Source organism: Cavia porcellus, unplaced genomic scaffold (assembly GCF_034190915.1).
Source record: "Cavia porcellus strain 051 isolate PalLab524CR breed Dunkin Hartley unplaced genomic scaffold, mCavPor4.1 scaffold_13, whole genome shotgun sequence".
Taxonomy (NCBI): domain Eukaryota; kingdom Metazoa; phylum Chordata; class Mammalia; order Rodentia; family Caviidae; genus Cavia; species Cavia porcellus.
The window spans coordinates 17,809,165-17,822,439 of NW_026947496.1; the positions used below are offsets into that span (position 1 = coordinate 17,809,165).

The following is a 13,275-nucleotide window of genomic DNA, read 5'->3' on the forward strand; positions in this document are numbered from 1 at the left end:
TTTACACAAGCTTGTTTCCATTTCTTTCCTTCCATTCTCCTTTTTCCCCCCTTCCTTCTCCCCTCCCTCTTCTCATATGCCTCTTCCCCTATAACGTGTTCTTCCTGCTCCCCAGAATGTCTTCTTATTTACTCTCTGAGTTTCTCACTCAAGATAAATAATGTGGTGTTTAAACTTGTGTGTCCCATTTATTTCCTGTAACACTATGGTCTCTCTTCCTACAGGTGATTGAGGTCTGTCCTTCTTTATGTAGAGTAGTACTCCATGTATATCAATACCGCACTTCCTTTAGCTGTTCGTCTTTTTATGAGCATGTGGGCTGTTTCCAAGATTTAGCTGTTATAATTAATGCTTCTATAAACTTGGGTATGCATCTGTCACTGTGGTAATATGCGTCTCTTTCAGGAAGATGTCTAGAAAGGGAACAGCTGGGCCAAATGAAACCTCTACTTTTAGTTTTTTTTTGAGGATTCTCTTTACTGATGACATGATACTCTACATAGAAGACCCCAAAAACTCCACCAAAAAGTTCCTAGAATTAGTTACCATCTGTGGCAGCGTAGCAGAATACAATGTCAGCACTTGGAAATCGAAAGCATTCCTGTACACAAATAACAAACTCACTGAGAGAAATTAGGAAACCACACCTTCCACAATAACATCAAGAAAAATAAAATATTTAGTAATCAATCTAACAAAGCAGGTGAAAGACCCGTATATTGAAAATTGTAGGACTATGAAAACAGGAGATTGAATAAGCTATCAGAAAATAAAAAGATAATCCTCGCTCATGGATAGCCAGAGCCAATTTAGTGCAAATGACCAAACTTTCAAAACTATTATATAGATTTAATACAATCCCAATCAGAATACAAGCAATATACCTCACAGTAGAGAAAACAATCCTAAAATTCATTTGGAACTAGAAGAGGCCTCGAATAGCAAAAGCAATTCTGGGAAATAAGAGCAAGGCAGGACATCACAGTCCCTGAGTTGAAATTATGCTACAAAGCTACTGTGATAAAAGCAGTGTGGTACTGGCAAAAAATAAAAAACCTCAACCTAATGATCAGTGAAACAATACAAAAACAACTCCAAGCACACTCAGCTACTTATCTTTGACAAAAGGGACACATGCTTTCACTGGAAGAAAGACAGAGTCTTTAACAAATGGTGCTGGGAAAACTGGCTTCCTGAATGCCGAAATGATTCTACATCCATACCTTTCACCACACACTAAACTAAAATGGAAATGGATCAAAGATCTAAATATAAAACAGAACCAATCTGCTGGGCAGTAGAATAGATAGACCTCTAGAAGACATCAATGTAGGCAAAGACTTTTTCAACAAAACCCTGATCACTCAGGAAAGATCACAAAGAATCAACAAGTGGGATCTCATCAAATTAAAGAGCTTTTGCATAGCAAAAGAAACAACCAACAGAATGAAGAGACAACCTACAGAATGGAAAAAAAATTTACGAGCTGCTCCTGAAAGGACTAACATCTAGAATATATAAAGAACACATGCAGTATTTAAATGATAGTATTCATTTGATAATGAAATGATAATGATTTAAATGCACTGTGCACATGTCCACAAGTGTCAGCCAATGAAAATCGTGTTTTTTGCTTATTGGGTTACTCCAGTGATGGCGAACCTTTTAGAGCTTTCGATGATAACAAACAAGCTGTTTGTTATGCCATAGGTTCACCACCAGTGGGTTACTTTCCATTTTTTTAAGCATAGCGTACTATAGAGTTATATATTAAAGCAGGACTCTAACTCACAATTTTTTGCTACACTTACATAGCACATCTTAATTACTTCTGTGTCCTCTTCTCTGCCCCTCTCCCCACCATCTCTTGGTCCTCTTCCCATTTGTAAAAGATCTATCTCCCTGTTCCCTATTCCCTTTTATTTGATTTATTTATATTTTGGGTTTCTCACATAAGGAAACCATTCAAAACTTGTGTGTCTGATTTGTTTCACTTAACATTACAATCTCAAGATATGTCCATTTTCCTACAAATGACTGAGTTTTATCCTTCTTTTTGGCATAGTAGTGTCCACTGTGTATAGATACCATGTTTTATTTATCCATTCATCTGCAGGTGGACACAGGAGCCACTTCCAGGATGTAGCTACTAAAAGTTGTGTGCATGCATCTCTGTTAAATGATGTCTTTAGTTCTTTCACAGTGACACTTAGGAGGGGAGTAGCTGGGTTAAATGGAATTTTTACTATTAGTTTCTTGAGGACTCTCCCTACCGACTTCCGTAATGGTTGTACTGGTTTACATTCCTCCCAGTGATGTAAAAGGGGCTCTTTTACCCATAGAAGCCTCACTATTATTTGACTTCTAGATGATGGTCATTCTTTCTGGAATAAGATGGAATCTCAGTGTTAAGTTGCATTTCTCTGATGACCAACCATGTTGAACTTTTTTTTTTCGTGTATTTACTGGCCATTTGTACTTCTTCCTCTGAGAAATATCTTTCATTTCAGTTGCCCTTATGACTGGATCTTTTATTTTGGAGGGTCTAATTTTTTTAAGTTCTTCATATATTCTAAGTATTAGTCTTCTGTCTGAAATGCAGCTGGCCAAACTCTTTCCCATTCTGTGGGTTGTCTTCACTCTGCTGATTGCCTCCTTTGCTGTGCAGAATCTTTTTAATTTGGTATGATCCTATTTATTGATTCCTGATGATACTTTTTGTGCAGTTTGTACAGGAAGTGCTTGCCTATGCCTATGAATTCAGGACTTTTACCTATTTGATTTATCAGAAGTTTGTTTCTGTTTCAGTATCACCTTGGATCCATTTTGATCTTAGTACAGTGTGTCTGCGAGCTATGGATGTAGTTTATCTTCTGCATGTGGAGAGCCAGTCTTTCCAAAACCCTTGTTAAAGGGTTTCCTTCAGTGTGGGTTTCTGGTCTCTTTGTTAGAGGTCAGAGAGCTGAGTGTGGTTTCCATTGTTTCTGCACCCTGTGTTCTGTTCCCCTGGTTCATGTGTCTGTTTTTCTATCTTTGCCATGTTGTTTTTATCACTGTAGCTTTGAAATGTAACTAGAAATCTGGAATCATCATGCTTTTTCTATCCTGCATTTCTTCTTAAAAATCTATAGGATTTTTAAGGCTGTTTTTTCTAGTTTTTTGAGGAATCCTGCCTGTTGGTTCTTTGATTAGAGATATAGATATAGATATAGAAATAGATATATAGATATCAGCAAACAGGGGGTACATTTCTGTTTTTTCATGTCCTCTTAGATCATTTTTTGGGAATTCTATAATTTTTGTTGTATTAGGCTTTCCCTTCCATGGTGACAGTAACCCTAAATATTTTTTTACCATGATGCTATTCTGAATGGTATTATTGTCTTAATTTTTTTCTCAGATAATTCTTTATTGATATACAGGCATGCTATTGATTTTGTATCTGGCTACATGGCTAAATTTGGGTATTAATAATAGAAGGCTTTTGGTGGAATTTTTTGGACCTTCTATGTAAAGGGCCACTTCATCTGCAAATAAGGAGAATTTCACTTCTTCCTTTCCTATAATTATTTCTTTTATTTCTTTCTCTTACCAGTTGTCCTGGTTAATGTTTCAGGGTCTATTTAAACACATACATTTGCAGTGGTTTATATATATTTTTAATTTTAATCATATCTTATTTAAGCTAATACACCCAAAATATTATCATTTCAGGATGCAAATCAGCTTAGAAAGTGAAATATTTTATGTGATTTTTTCACGAGAAAATCTTGAAATGTGATATTTTCTGTTTATATTTCAAATTTAATTTTTAAGTTTTTTGTTAGTACGTGTTTGCAGGACACAGTGTTCGATTCGTCTTAAAGAGCAGGTCCACACACTAAACACACATCAACTCTTCTTGTTCCCTTCCTGCCCCGCCCCCATCTCCCTCCATTGCTAGACCCTCTATGCCATTTGCATGTTTTTAAGTTCATGATTGCGTTCATTGTGAGTAGGTGGTCCAGGAACACGATATACCTTATTTTCTTACATTCTCCCCACCCTCCATCTCTTCCTCCCCTCCCCATTTGCGAAAGGATCTATCTTCCTGTTTCTTTTTATCTTTTATTTTGCTCTCTTTTATACATTGGATTCCTCATATGGGAAAAGCCACATCAGAATTTAAGCCTGTGTCTCTGATTTACTTCACATAACATTATGGTCTCAAGTTAAACCTATTCTCCTACAATTGACTCATTTATTCTTCTTTACAGTCAGGTAGCATCCTATTCTGTATAGACACCATAGTTTCTTTGTGCATTGGTCTGCTGATGGGTAGACCACACCGGCTGCTTCCAATCTTTAGTGATCATGAATTGCGCTGCTCTGAACACGAGTATGTATGTCTCTCTGTAATACGATGTCTTGAGGTCTTCTTGGGAGATACCTGGAAGGGGTGTAGCTGAATGAAATTTCTAGTTTTAGTTTCTTGAGGAATCTTCATACTGATTTCCATAATGGTTGTATTATTTTACATGCTTACCAACAAGGTGGGCTCTTCCCCAGCAGCCTCATTATTATTTGATCTCTTTCCAGACTAAGATGAAATCTGTGTTGCTTTCGTTTGCATTTCTCTGATAGCCAGTGACGCTGAGCATTTCTTCATGCGCTTGTTGGTCATCTGTGCTGCTTCGGCTGACAACTGGCTCCATGTCGGCTGCCCATTTTTTTGATTGGGGCTTTTATGTTAGAGGTAGTCAAATTTTTTTTTAGCTCCTTATACATTCTAGATATTAGTCCTCTGCCAAAGGTATGTTTTTCCCATATGCTACAGATTCTTTGCTTCTCTGTTCTAAGAGCTGTGCTGTTCTAAATGTGCTTCTGCATGTGTTCTCTGTTCTCTCTCCATCTCCCCCAACCTCTCCCCCTCTGTCTCCTCTCTCTTCCTTTTCTTCGGTCCTCTCTTTCTTCTCTCTCCTCTTTCTCCCACTCCAAGATCAACACTGTTCACCTTGGGGCTTTAAGCGAGACCGGAACTTCTCACAGCCACGAGGAGCACTTGTCCACGTGAAGTCTTGTTATTGGTTCAGGATGGCGGCAGCCGGCAGCCAGCAGCCAGATCACCACATCTGTTACTTTTAGGTCCATGCTATTGTCAGAGCACTTCTGAGGTGCTAAGGGTTGCTTAGTTCACCGTGTCTGTCAGGCCGTCCCCATGCCTGGTCAGGGCTCCAACTGGAAAGACAGGCATGTTTCCAGGTGCTGGGACATCTCTCTGTCCTCCGGGGCATCTCACCTCACCTGTCCCCTCCATGGCATCTCTCCTGGCACAGACCGGCAGCCCAGGATGCCAGCAGGGCGCACACAGCATCCCCATCCTGGTGACAGCTTCCTGGGGTGGATGTCAGCGCTGCCATTTCTCACTCTGCTCTGTAGTCGTCAGAGCCTCCCAGGCCCAGGAGTCCCTGAGCCAAGCCAGCGTCCGCCTGCCTCTGATGAAGCCATCACAGAGCCTCTGTCCCGTTAAGCTCCCAGGGGACGGAATCCAGCCACGGGTCCCTCTTCTCCAATGGTCAGCTTTCTGTACCGGCCACAGTCCTCCTTGGTTGGACCTTAATCTCCATGCCCCACTGCAAGCTCCCTCCACATTTGCTCCCGAAAGGGAGGGAGGACGTGTAGCCGGGGGACAGTGTGACATCCCGAGCACCCAATCTGTGATGAGTACGGTTGTCACAGCCAGCCGTATTCACACAGGCCGAGCAATCCTCCCGGTTCCTGTTTCCCTGGATCCTTTGCAGCACTGTCCAGAAAGTCACAGACACTCTGAAGCAGAGCTCACGTGTCACCCTGACACTAGTTACTTTTACTCCATCTAATAACTGGGTTGAGGTGTGTGTCACTCAGGCGGCTTCGTGGCTTAACAAAAGAAGTCACAGACTGTGGGAGCAAAAGCAGCTTCCTCTTTTTACGACACTGTCTTTTTTATTGGCTCATGTTTTTAGTCCATGAAGCTTACGATCATCTTGGAGAGTGGGGACAGGAAGGTGATGCAGGTCATTTCTTTTTTGAATCCTCTTTCCTCTCCCTGCATCCTATTCCTGTACATCTCTTTCCCCGTGTTCATTCCTGTTGGTGGCACTAATCTGAGTGCAGGAGCTTGACAGGATGTTTCCACTCATTGAGGTTCTTAGGATTTTTGCAAGAAAAAAAACACGGAGCTAAGGAACCTGGGGCTGGGAAAGGCCACCCTGCTAAGTCACCAGACTGAGCGGCCTTGTTCATGGCTATTTCTCCATCAGCACGCACAAGGATGAAGGCAGCATGCACTGAGGGTGGACCTTGGAGGAAAGGACTGGTTTTGTCCTCCTGTCTGGAGTCAATCCAACTTCCTGTTTATTCTCATCTTTGGTCTTGTTGTGGTCTGCTCATTCCTGTTTGTTTGTTGACTGACTTTCCTCTGTAGAATGAACTCCAGGAGAGCAGGACAAGTTACTATTAAATATCACAAGCTGTACGGGGTGGTGCACATCTGTAATCCCAGAGACTCAGGATGCTGAGATAGGAGGCTTACACGTTCAAAGCTGGTGTAGACATTTTAGCAAGACTCCATCTCAAAATACACATACACAAAGTCACCCATGCTTTGGATAATATGTGATTTGATGAGATTCCCGAAAATTGTTACAGTCCATAGGATGGGAAATGGAGAAGAAAAGAACAAAACTCTAGGAATGCAGCACTGAGAATCTGTGTAGGAAGTGCTTTGCATCCAGGCTGTAGAGCGGACCCCGCTGACAGCTCAGCTCAGGCTCTGCAGGTGGAGTAAGGCCCAGCCTTGCAGGCGCAGGCTGCGGGCACCCGGTATTCCAGGCTACTCCCAGGCGTCCCGAGCCCATCAGGCCAGTTCCCAGTGTCGGCAGCATAAGCCTAATGTGTGCTTTTCTCAAACTGTCTTTCGGACTTTTCTAAGAATGCCTTTGCTCTGTTTACGCATTGAAGGCAGAGCATCCCTTTCATAAACAGAGGTGGCCATCAGCCCTCTCTGGTGCCCCGAATGTTCTTTCATCATGTGACATAAGTCATCAGAGGTCGGCCCCAGTATTCATAATCAGGAAATGACATAGGTGTGCATCTGCCGTGGGACCAAAGCGCACACCCCACGTCACTGCGGGAATTCATTCTCCTGACTTTCCGTCACTTCCCATCAGCAGGCGGCAGCAGGAGCCCTGGGTTACACTGGGAGGCTGAGGCAGGGGATTGCTGCCAGTTCAGGGCCAACCTGAGCTACACAGTGAGTTCAAGGCCAGTCTGAACTGCATACCTAAGACCTTGTTTCGAAAACAAAAAAACAAACGAACAAAAAACAAAAACAAAAAAAACCAATAGCGGGAGCCCTGGAATCAGATTACCTGGATGCAGTCCCACTGTCACTGGTAGGGAGCTGGGCAATTTTAGTCAAGTTGCCTGACTTCTCTGTTTCTGTTCCTTGATAAATCGCAGAGTATAAGTAATATTATTGTGATGATGAGTACACGAGATAAGAAGAAAGAGATGCCTCTCCTCATACCAATTGTCAGGCAGTGTCAACAGGCTGTCATCACCCCCATCATCATCTGTTAAATTTTTTCATGCCTTTTATGGACCTCATGTCTCACCCAAGAATTAAGAGGACAGCGTCACTATATGGGTTTTTTTTTTGTTTGTTTGTTTTTTTAAGATTTGAAAGGTACCAAGACCCACAAGTCCCACAGAAGTGATGGATGTCATTGGCAGGGAACCTGAGCCTCCTGCTGCAGAATCCAGCTCCCTTTTCATGTCCCCATCTTGCTTCTCTCCTCTCCTTCCTCTAAGTGAACCATTTTCTGCCCGCCCGCTCTCTCCTGTGGCTGCTGCTGTTCTCCTTGCCGTGTCCCAGATTCCAAAGGGGAAAACAATGTCGCCACACCTTGACCAGTAGCAAGCAGCACAGAGACTTTGGTGGTGGTCTTCAAGGAGTCTGGTTTTAAGATAAATCTCAGGCAGCGAGGGCCCAGGCTGCCCGGCCACGACCTGCTCCTCTTGCACCTCGTTCAGTGCGCAGGTAGGAGCCCCGTGAGTCCCTGTCGCTGTGGCAGGGAGGAGCAGTCCCCAGGCAGCCCTCGCCCATGCAGCCCCTTGGGGTGCGGCCCCCGAGATGGAGAAGTCAGACTGCATTCGATGCTGCTGATTTACTGGAAAATGGTTGATTCTTTTCAGCAGGGGAGATTTTCTCTTCTGTCTGTATGTCACTACTTTTGCTTAACGATGTCCCACCCATTCATAGAAAGTGTACAGGTGGATGAGCGGTATCGGTTTGAAGTCCTATTATTTTTTTAATTTTATTTAAAAGGAAAAAGAGAAAAAAACAAAACAAAACAAAGCGGTGTAAGGGTACAAGTAATACAGAACTACAAAAAAAAAAAAAAAAAAAACAGTAAGAAATCACCAGTTAATAGATTACACATTATCATCTTAGAGATAGTTGCTCAAGTCACAGTATCAAAAGCATACAAAGTGGACATTCAAACAGTGAGACTATAAACAGTTGTGTTCAATGATCCAACCAAAAAAATTAATATGATCATCTATTTAACACCCCTAAACACACTTGCAGTTGTATCCTTTAGAGCACTTTCTTTCCCTCTTTTTTACAACAAAATTTACGCATTTTGGGTTTTATTACTCCTTAGTTCTTATTACTTTTTTTTTGGAAGAGAATAAAGTCAAATATGACAAAACAAAGCTGCCAGTCAAAACCAAGGATAGACATAGTACATGATGTAAAAACAGAATACAAGGTTATCAACAATGGTTACCATAATGCCTCTTGCTTCCTTAAAAAGAATTGTCTATCTCATTAGGTATTATAAAGTTGAACAAAACAGTAGAGAACAAGACTAATAAAACCTAAACCTTGTAAACATTACAGGATTTCAAAAGAAGATAATAGTCAAACCAGAATGGGCATCCTAGGGAATCTTATTGCCTTCAAAGTAATTGCCTATACCCTCAAACTTGATACTATCATACAGAACGGAACAGAGTCTAATCAGTCAAAACAAGATATTGGGAGTATTACAGGACTTCAAGTTAATAGGAAATCAAAAAAGTTACTATAATATATCCTGCTAATTTTTTTTATTTTTCCCCTTAATTAAAAAAATCACAAAAAATAACTGAATAATTTTTTAATGAATAAGGGAGAGATTGAGATAAAAGAGGGCATAACAACATAACAAGACAGGTCAAAACATGACTGTTTCAGCAACCTAGTGCTTCACTACCAAATAACCCGACTTAATAGTAGTTACCATAGTGTCTGTCTTTTTCCTTGAAATACTTGAATATAACTTCATATACTATAGCTTCAAATATTTCCATATCAGGCAGCCCAGAATAAAGCAATTCCGATTAATAAGTGAAAACTTTATAAGGCTTCAAGGCCACATAATGGGGAATTATGATTACCACATACTTTTATATATTTGAATCATTACTTACATTAGGGAAACTATTCGGTATTCACACATGCAAGATTGATTTATTTCACTTATGAGTATGGTCTCAAGCTGTGACCATTTATTGATAAATATCTCAATGCGATCCTTCTTTATAGCTGAGTAACACTCCATTGTATAGAAATACCACAACTTTTTTATCCATTCCTCAGTTGATGGACAGTTGGGCTGTTTCCAAGATCTGGCGATTACGAATTGTGCTGCTATAAACATAGGTGCACATATATCACTGTGGCCTGATGCTTTCAGTTCTTCTGGGAATATGCCTAGAAGTGGAATAGCTGGAATAAATGGGACTTCCAATCCCAGCTTTTTGAGAAATCTCCAGACTGACCTCCACAAAGGATGTACCAGTCTATACTCCCACCAACAGTGTAGGAGAGTTCCTTTTTCCCCACAGCCTCTCCAGCATTTGTTGTTGTTGGTTTTCTTGATCCTGGCCATTCTTTCAGGAGTGAGATGGAATCTTAATGTGGTTTTAATTTGCATTTCTCTAATGACCAATGTTGATGAACATTTTTTCATGCATTTACTTGCCATTTGTATTTCTTCATCTGAGAAGTGCGTATTCATCTCAGATGCCCATTTTTGGATTGGATCTTTGAATTTTGGGGGTCTGAGTTTTTTTAATTCTTTATATATTTTAGACAAAAGTCCCTTGTCTGAGGGGGAGTTCACTAAGATCTTTTCCCAGTTTGTGGGTTTTCTTTTCACTATGCTGGAGATTTCTTTTGACATGCAGAAACTTTTTAATAAGAGGTGGTCCCAGTTATTGATTCTGGGAAGTATTTCCCGTGCGGTTTGAGTCCTGTTCATGAATTCTCTACCTACCCCTATGTCTTCAAGGTTTCTACCCAATTTGTCTTCCAATAGATTTAGTGTTTTTGTTTTAATATTCAGATCTTTGACTCATTTAGATTTTAATTTAGTACATGGTGATAGGCATGGGCCTAGCTTTAGTTTTCGGCAAATGGAGAGCCAGTTTTTCCAGCACCATTTATTAAAGAGACTGTCGTTCTTCCAGTGAACCTGCTTGGCTCTTTTATCAAAGATAAGGTGGTTGAGTGTGTTAGTAGTTGTGGTTGCATCTTCTAATCTATTCCGTTGATCTTCATCTCTGTTTTGATTCCAGTACCATGTTGATTTTACTACTGTTGGTTTGTAGCATAACTTCAAGTCAGGGATTGTGATGCCTCCTGCCTTGCCTTGGCTGCTTAGAACTGCCTTTGCTATTCTAGGTCTCTTCTGGTTCCAGATTAATTTTAGGAGTGATTTCTCTATATTTATAAGGTATGTTGATGGTATTTTTATTGGGATTGCATTGAATCTGTATAATAGTTTTGGGAGAATGGCCATTTTCACAATGTTTGTTCTTCCTATCCATGAGCAAGAGATGTCTTTCCATTTTCTGAGATCATCTTCAATTTCTTTTTTCAGTGTATTATAATTTTCCCTGTATAGGTCTTTCACTCCTTTCCTAAGAGTAATTCCTAAATATTTCTTCTTTTTTTGCTTGCTAGTGTGAAGAGTGTGGTTTCTCTTATTTCCCTCTCTGTGATTTTGTTGTTAGTGTATAGGAATGCTATTGATTTCTGAGTATTGATTTTGTATCCAGCTACATTACTGAATTTATTTATTATATCTAAGAGTCTTTCAATGGAGTTTAGGGGGTCTTCTATGTAGAGTATCATGTCATCTGCAAACAATGATAATTTAACTTCTTCTTTTCCTATCTTTACCCCTTTTATTTCTCTCTCTTGTCTAATTGCTCTGGCTAGTACTTCCAGTACTATATTAAACATGAGTAGTGATAAAGGACATCCTTGTCTTGTGCCTGATTTTAAAGTAAAGGCTCTCAATTTTTGGCCATTTAGTATGATGCTGGCTGTTGGTTTGTCATAAATGGCCTTTATTATATTGAGGTAAAGACCATCTATTCCAATTTTCTGTAAAGTTCTTATCATGAATGAATGTTGGACCTTATCGAAGGCTTTTTCTGGATCTATAGAAATGAACATGTGCTTCTTATTTTTGGCTTTATTGATATGGTGGATTACATTTATTGATTTACGTATGTTGAACCATCCCTGCATTCCGGGATTGAATCCCATTTGGTCATGGTGTATAATCTTCTTGATGATTTGCTGCATCCTATTTGCCAATATTTTATTGAGGATTTTTGCATCTGTGTTCATTAGGGAGATCAGTCTATAGTTCTCTTTTTTAGTTAGGTCTTTCTCAGGTTTTGGTACTAGAGTAATATTTGCTTCCAGGAATGACTTAGGAAGGATTGCTTCCCTTTCAATTTCATTGAATAGTTTGAGGAGTGTCAGCATTAGGTCTTCTTTGTATTTCTTGTAGAATTCTGCAGTGAATCCATCTGGGCCTGGGCTCTTCTTTGTAGGTAAGGACTTAATTACATTTTCAATTTCATTAACAGAGATTGGGTTATTCACCAGTTTTACATCCTGTTGATCTAGCTTTGGTACTTCATATGTTTCTAAGAATCTATTTCTTCTGTGTTATCAAACCTTTGAGAGTAGAGGTTTTCGAAATAGGTGTTGATGATCTTCTGTAGTGATTTCATCTTCTTCATTTCTTATTGCATGAATTTGAGCTTTTTCTTCCCTTTTTTTAATAAGGTTGGCTAGGGGCTTATCGATTTGATTTATTCTTTCAAAGAACCAACTCTTTGATTCGTTGATTCTTTGGATTGTTTTCTTAGTCTCTATTGCATTGATTTCTGCTCTGATTTTTATAATTTCCTGTGTTCTTTTGGCTTTGGGCTTGACTTGCTCTTCTTTTTCTATCTGTTTGAGGTGTAGGATCAGGTTATTTATTTGTATTCGTTCTGTTTTCCTGATGTGGGAACTCAGTGCAATAAATTTTCCTCTGAGGACAGCTTTCATTGCATCCCACAGATTCTGGTAAGTTGTATCTGCATTTTCATTTTCTCGTAGGTATTGTTTAATTTCTTCTTTAATGTCTTCTGTCACCCACTGATTAGTCAAGAGTGTGTTATTCAGTTTCCATGTGTTTATGGGATTTTTGCAGTATCTTTTATGATTAATTTCTAATTTCAGAGTGCTGTGATCCAATAACATGCAAGGGTTGATTTCAACTCTTTTGCATTTGTTTAAATATGTTCTGTGAGCTAATATATGGTCTATTTTAGAGAATGACCCATGTACTGCTGAGAAGAATGTGTATTCTGATGTTGTTGGGTGGAACATTCTGTATATGTCTATCAAGTCCATTTGTTAGCAGGTGTGATTCAGTTCTGTTATTTCTTTGCTCATTTTCTGTCTGGTTGATCTGTCGCTTGGTGTCAATGGCGTGTTAAGGTCTCCTGTTACAATTGTGGTACTGCTAATTTGAGTTTTCATTTCTGTTAATAGTTGTTTTATATAACTGGGTGCTCTGGAGTTTGGTGCGTATATATTTAAGATAATTATCTCTTCCTCTTGGAGTTTTCCCCTAACAAGTATATAGTGACCTTCTTTGTCCTTTATGGTCATTGTTGGTTTAAAGTTCATGTTGTCTGCAAACCAAATGGCTACTCCTGCTTTTTTTTTTTTTTTTTTGGATTCCTGCTGCATGAAGTATTGTTTTCCATCCTTTGACTTTCAGTCTGTTAGTATCCTTCTGGGTTAGATGGGTTTCCTGTAAACAGCATATGGTTGGATTTTGTTTCTTGATCCATTCTGCTAGTCTGTTTCTTTTGATTGGTGCATTGAGACCATTTACATTAATGGTT

At 39.8% G+C, this 13,275-nt stretch overlaps 1 protein-coding gene across 10 annotated transcripts in view; it reads left to right on the top strand.

The window, feature by feature from the left end:
- The window catches only part of Phactr1 (phosphatase and actin regulator 1), a 508,872-nt gene that overhangs the window by 398,581 nt on the left and 97,016 nt on the right, over positions 1–13,275 (top strand). The window lies entirely within an intron of this gene.